The sequence below is a fragment of the Trichomycterus rosablanca genome, chromosome 4, assembly GCF_030014385.1.
Source record: "Trichomycterus rosablanca isolate fTriRos1 chromosome 4, fTriRos1.hap1, whole genome shotgun sequence".
NCBI lineage: Eukaryota > Metazoa > Chordata > Actinopteri > Siluriformes > Trichomycteridae > Trichomycterus > Trichomycterus rosablanca.
Window position 1 is genome coordinate 31419570 of NC_085991.1, and position 6514 is coordinate 31426083.

Genomic DNA, 6514 nt, shown 5'->3' on the forward strand with positions numbered 1-6514 from the left:
TTGGCTGTGCTGAGTAATGCAGCAGATGGCATTGGGTTTTGGGCTGTGCAGTTATTAGCTGTGTGGCTATGTATATGTGGTATGAATGTCTATGTGTGTGAATGGATGTTTGTCCACATGGTCACGAAAAGAGCTGATTTCCCATCCCATTTCGTCTTCGACGCCGTAGAAACGCTACAATATCATTTACGTGATCTGCGTATCACGTTACCACTGTGTGTTGTACGTCAATGAGCTGATATGTGTATCAGGTGACCAGCGGGTAACGGCGTGTTATGTTTAAGTGTGATGCTCCAAGTTGTGGATTAAGCAATAAAGACAAACTCGTTCTCCACATAACTAGTGTCATTTGTATTTCGTGGTTAAGTACAAAACATAACAATGTGGGTCTTCGTGATGTAATTCTACATGGCACTTACTGCCTGTATAGGTAAATGAGTTAGTGACCACATAAGAAAGGTATCAGTTTCTGTGCCACCCCTGTGTGAGCAATGGTCTCAGTCTGGCCACCCCTGTGAAAATTGTCTGGCTCCGCCACTGCGCACTTACTCTTTTACTCTTAATGAGAGATGCCGTGCACGGTCAAGTCTCAACATGAACTACGGATGACTCGCAGGGCCAAATAGAATTTGCGTTAACGGAACTATTTTTTAAAAACGGGTTAAATTGAGATCGCGTTAATGCGTTATTATCGCGTTAACTTCAACAGCTTGTACCCTTAAAGTCAACGTTTTGTTCAATGTTTGTGCGAATATGAGACAAATCTGCATTTGTGTGGAATTATCATCAAATTCACTCTGAAAGCTCCACATGTATCTGTGTTCATCTGTATTTTTCTCCTGTTTCACTTTTAAATTTGTTTTTTAGCTCAGGGTTCTGAGAAATTGTAAGAATCAGCTTTCCCAAAAGAGTCAAATTGCTTATTGTTAAAAAAAGAAGCTTGATGTGACTTAATGTTTTAAAAGGATGACACAGAAACACTAAAGCTCTCTTAATTATTGCTGCTCATATGTTTTCTCCACTAATAACATTTCTCACTGTTTTTTTTTATTACAATAAGTCACATTAAGCTTTGTGCACCATTACACTCCACAGGAAATAACAGCACAGCAGCGCAAAAGCTAATGTGCCGCTTCTCATGTCACTGGCAGGTGGAGGTATATCTGATGAGACAGGAAGATGAACGAGATTACCTAATTATTTGCTCACAAATTCTGAGGAAATTCTCTTTTACAGAACAAGATGGAGATTCAGGATAGACAACTAAACAAAAAAATTTATATATATACAGTATATACATATATATATATATATATATATATATATACAGTGGTACCTTGTAACTCGACATCCTCCATACTCAAAATCTTTAAACATTTGCTCGAGACATTTGTACCCTCAAACTCGACTTTTCCCTTAACCTTGACGTGCAACTGCCTCTTTGTTCTTAGCTTGAGCATTGCAGTAAAACGTCATCAGATTGCAAAATGTGAGACAAATATGCATTTCTGTGGAATAACTGTCAAATTGACTCTAAAAGCATCCATATGTTTAGCTGTATTTTCTCTTGTTTCACAGATCAAGCATCTCCACGATTAGGAAGCACAAGGAAACAACAAAGAAGTAAAGTTAAAGTGCAGGTTTTATTGTATTAGTTTGTTAATTACTGTTTTTCAATTGTATTTCAGTGTTTTTTTATATTAGAAGTGTTTTTTAATCCTGTTTTAAGAAAATAAAAAAACTAAATATATCTGATAAGACAGGAAGATTAAGGAGGTTGTGTAATTACTTGCTCAAAGAAAAAGATAAAAGGTTACAATCCTGAGGAAATTCTCTTTCACCCACCAAGGTGGAGATTCAGGATAAACAACTAAACCAGTCAAGCATCAGAGTACTCTATATATATGCTATATATATATATTAGGGCTGTCAAATGGTGGTGTTATTGTTATGGCTGATCGGTGTACACTAACATACACAAAAACTCATTCACAATCAACACAGTCTTGTTCCCTGGGTTCTGACAACTCATACTAGTGACTATATTACTTGCATCTTTGCACAATATTGCATTGTTTTTGCACCTTATTCTCACCTTATTCTACCTGCTGCTATATAAACCCTACGCTGCTAACTGGATATCAGAATACGTTTTTATTAGGGCTGTCGAAGTTAACGCGATAATGATAACGCGTTCCAGTGTTGCCAGATTGCGCGGTTATCCGCCAAATATGGCGGATTTTGTTGGAAAACAATTTAATGGCATTTAAATAACACTTCTGTTTAAAAGAAAATATTCAGTTTTTAAAAGCACCAGCATTGCAGAAGGCTATTAAAAGTAGTCAATTTTCAATGCTGATTTGGCTTAAGTGTTGGTCAGTCTGTATCATGGGTCATTCTATAATTTGGGGTACATTCCATGTCCAATGATAATAATTATATTTATTCTAACTATTTTCTTTAAAAATGTCATATTTTACCTATTAATGGAAAACATGTTGTAATATCACAAAAACATTATGTGCATCCTATGCTTCATTTAACTTGAAATTTGTCATGATCTTCCTAAATTAACAGTTTTTGCTGTGTCCGTTTTTTAAGTTGAGGGTGCCTTGGTTTCAAAATAACGAATAAAATCATTAAGGGCAACAACATTTATTTTTTTATTTATTTCAAAAGTTTAAATACTAAAGAAAAATATTATTTTTTAAATTGAGTTTCTGTTTTAAATAATTTAAATATCTTTATTTATTAATGTCCGCAAAAGTTCTGTCAACTATGTTACTAACAGAACTCCACTCAGCAACTCAAAAATGGTTTGTTCTAAAACTATGTGAGCAGCATTACATGATATCATTTTTCTCTGTGGAGGTTATATTGAACAAACTGTGGTGAATGTTCTCATATTTTTAAAAATATTTTATCTATAATAGAACATTGTCAATGAGTATATTAATTGACTGTCAACTATGTTACATACATTGTTATGGTTAAAATTTTTTTTCTAATTTTTATTCAAATGTATGTTCAAATTAGACATTATTCTGTTCAAGAAATGACATGTGGTCAGCCAGGCAAGGTCTACCACTGAAGTTATGGGTCAAAATAGGGAAATTGTCAACTATGTTACCTGTCAACTAAGTTACCTAGTAGTCTACATCTACTGTCCCTTTTAAATAAAATACATTAATTAATTAATGTTTAAGCTTTGCAAATAGTGGATATGTTACACTAAAGTAATATATTAACTTGAACCACTGATTGTTTAATTGAGAGAGAACATTGTTTTTGTACTTTTTTGGTGATGTGAAATGTACCCCAAATTATAGAATGACCCTCATACAGATACAGTCTGTATCATAGTTTTTCCCTGTATTCATAAAAAAACAGAATTTTTTTTTTAAATTACAAGAATAAACTGTATATTGAAAAGTGGCATGTGATTTACCAAAAAAATATGTATAAATGAAATACATAAAAAATCTGTTTTTTTTACAGTTTTTAGATGACACTTTTAACAAAACTAACTGTAAGAATAAAGTAATCTTCATTGACAAAAATAGCAGAATCTTCTGTAATTTTCAAAAAGAAACCTTTTGTTATGCCGATATATCACTGTCAAATACATAAAAAACACTGTTAATAATGCATTTACAAATGTACAATTGCAAGAAAATATGTGAGCAAAGAAAGAAATATTTTGTAATTTAGCATTTCTGAACCACTACTTTGTATACATAAATTGGAAAAACAAAGGTATTGCCTACCTTATGAGACAGGCAACAACACAATTTAGACAGATTTAAACTTTTACTTTATTTATGCATTTGTATTAATTTAAAGATTGAATTGTTAAATAAGTGCATTTATACAAACTGTGTAAAACCATAGTCAAATTTAAAACGTTATTAACTGTGATTTATTCTCACATTTATAATATTTAAATCAAGCATAATTTACCCATCCTCACATTCCCCAATAAACAGAAAGAGGTATTACAGTCCATCTGTGCAACATGTTGGGTGCACATTCTAACCAGAGCACCACAGATATAAAATGATGCTCTAATTTACCAGGTACAAACTCAAAAAAAGGGTTTTGAGTGCCTATTGGTTTTGCATAAAGAATATATGCTGGTGTGACACAAATCAATTACATTTTAGATTTAAACATGACTGCATTGTGTTTATTTAACTCAAATAAATGAACCATTCATGGACTCAACTTTACTTAGTTGCTTTATTTCCCTGGAACTACTTAATGCAATGAGTTTATCAGGTGAAACCGGATATGACGCACCGGGGATTACACAATACATCGTGAAGGCACATTGTGTTTCAACGGCATCTCAGGTAATGTGAAGCTTTACAAAATCTTTTTCCATATGTCTAATTGCATGCTAATCATGATGTTTATCTTATTATATTGTTTAATATAGCTCTTTAGTTGAATAATATTCAAGTTTTATTGTTGTGCATGCTTTATTTTTTAAAAATGCTAACGCTAACGGCGGACCTGCTTATAGTGATTTATTTATTAACATCTTTCCAGGGTTTCTGTGAATCATATTGAAGTCTTGAGGCAGATTTTAATGGATTGCTGTTGGCTGACTGTATATTAAGTCCGGTTGCGCTGTGTGTGATAACGTTGCACTGCCGTGGTGCTAGCTAGTGCTAAGCTAGTCAAGTTCAACAGCCAGTATTCTCAACTTGTGGCAGTAAGGTTCTTTCCCGAAAGGTAAAAATGGCTTAAAGTACTTCATGCGGAAGTATATTAGAAGAAGGTAGAAAATAAAAAGATGTGTAATATTTGCGGTGCCAGTGCATTAAAAAACATGGACACAAACTAGTAGCTAGCTAAGATGTGAGCAGGCAGCTCGAGCCTGAGGGGAACCCTGTGCTTTTCGTTTGGCGCTCACGTTCTGCACAAACTAAAACAAAGTGATTCTGTAACGTTAGTATCCTTACAAACCTGAGTTTTGTGACTGTTATCCTCGAAAACACACACATGTAAACAGTATCGGATAATCAATGAATTTGTAATGTTAAAGTATTTACTATAGAAATAATATTTTAGTTATTTACAACAAAATAATTGATGTCTTGTATCTTCTGTTTACAGATGGTTGGAAATGTGTATTTGCAGTTGGACTGACCTTTTACTGGTAATTTTTTTTCTACATTTTATGCTAAATTGAAGAATATTGAGCTACTTTTGACTGAACACTGAGTGATTAAGTTTAGATTAAGTGAAGAAGAAAAAATGTGGAAATTCTTACTATTTATCCTGTTTGGTTCTTTTACTTACTTTTTTGTTTTATGTATTTTATGTCTCTTTTCTTATTTCAGCTGGTAATTTCTTTATAAATATTTGTCTTGCTGATTTTGATCCAATTTCATCTACAATTTAGGATTCCCCCAATCACGCAATACCATCAGCACTAGGAGGGTGAAGGTAAGCACAAGTTTCCTCCGAGTTGTTACATCAACCACCCCATCTTTTCAGGTCAATGTACGTCTGAGTTAAAATAAAGGTTGAAGTGAGATGTCAGATATGTTAAGTCCTAAATGGAAATTTGTGTACTGTTAAGTTTAAGAAAGTGATTTTCCCCCTCTGTTCCATTGTAGGATGGTAATATGGCAGCAACTGAACTGGTGATTGAGGAGACTGGTCTTGGGATCTATGTGACTAGAGTTGAGGGAGCTGAAGCCATGGACCCCCTTGCCAATACTGGAGTGGTATTAGAAGGTGGTGTGGTTCTAGAAGACCTGGGCAGTGTGTTCCTTGCCTTTGCAGTCCGGGCTGATTTATGCCTTATATATTTATAACCTTATGATTTAGAACTTGAGTTACCCTCCTACATTCAGATACACTTTTGATGTAGTCCAAAAACTGTTTCTGGAACTAGATGCTAACAAACTGTCTCATAAAGCTCAATTACTAAATACCAAGCTGTTCAGTGAGATGTAGTCCATACTGAGTATTACACTTGTGACGTACTGTTCATCGAATTCCACTGTGGTTGCACTTTCTGAAAACTGGCACTGTTTTTTTGTACATAATTCAGATTTATAAGTGTTTCATGCCCATGTTTTGCAGACATTTCACTTAACTGTGTGCTGCTTTGTTAAACATTTTCCATTGAAATGAATAATGATTGCACTTATTGTATGCTGTATTGTGTTAGACATCTGATTCTTACACTGATCAGCCATAACATTAAAACCTCCTTGTTTCTACACTTACTGTTCATTTGTGTGAAAATTATTTGAGTCAAAAATAGCTGAACTGTGGTGGATTTTGATCCATTTTGAAGCTGAAATTAACAAAAGCTATTTATATACTGCATTTATAAAGTTCTATATATGTTCTAAAGTTCTATATAACATGTAACAGCTGCAAAATTTAACAGTAAGTATTATGCAGACAAATCTTAACCTACTTAAAATTTTTGTATTTTGTGTATTTTTTTAAATGAAGAATAACAATTTAAAAGTACAGTTAACTTGTGTTT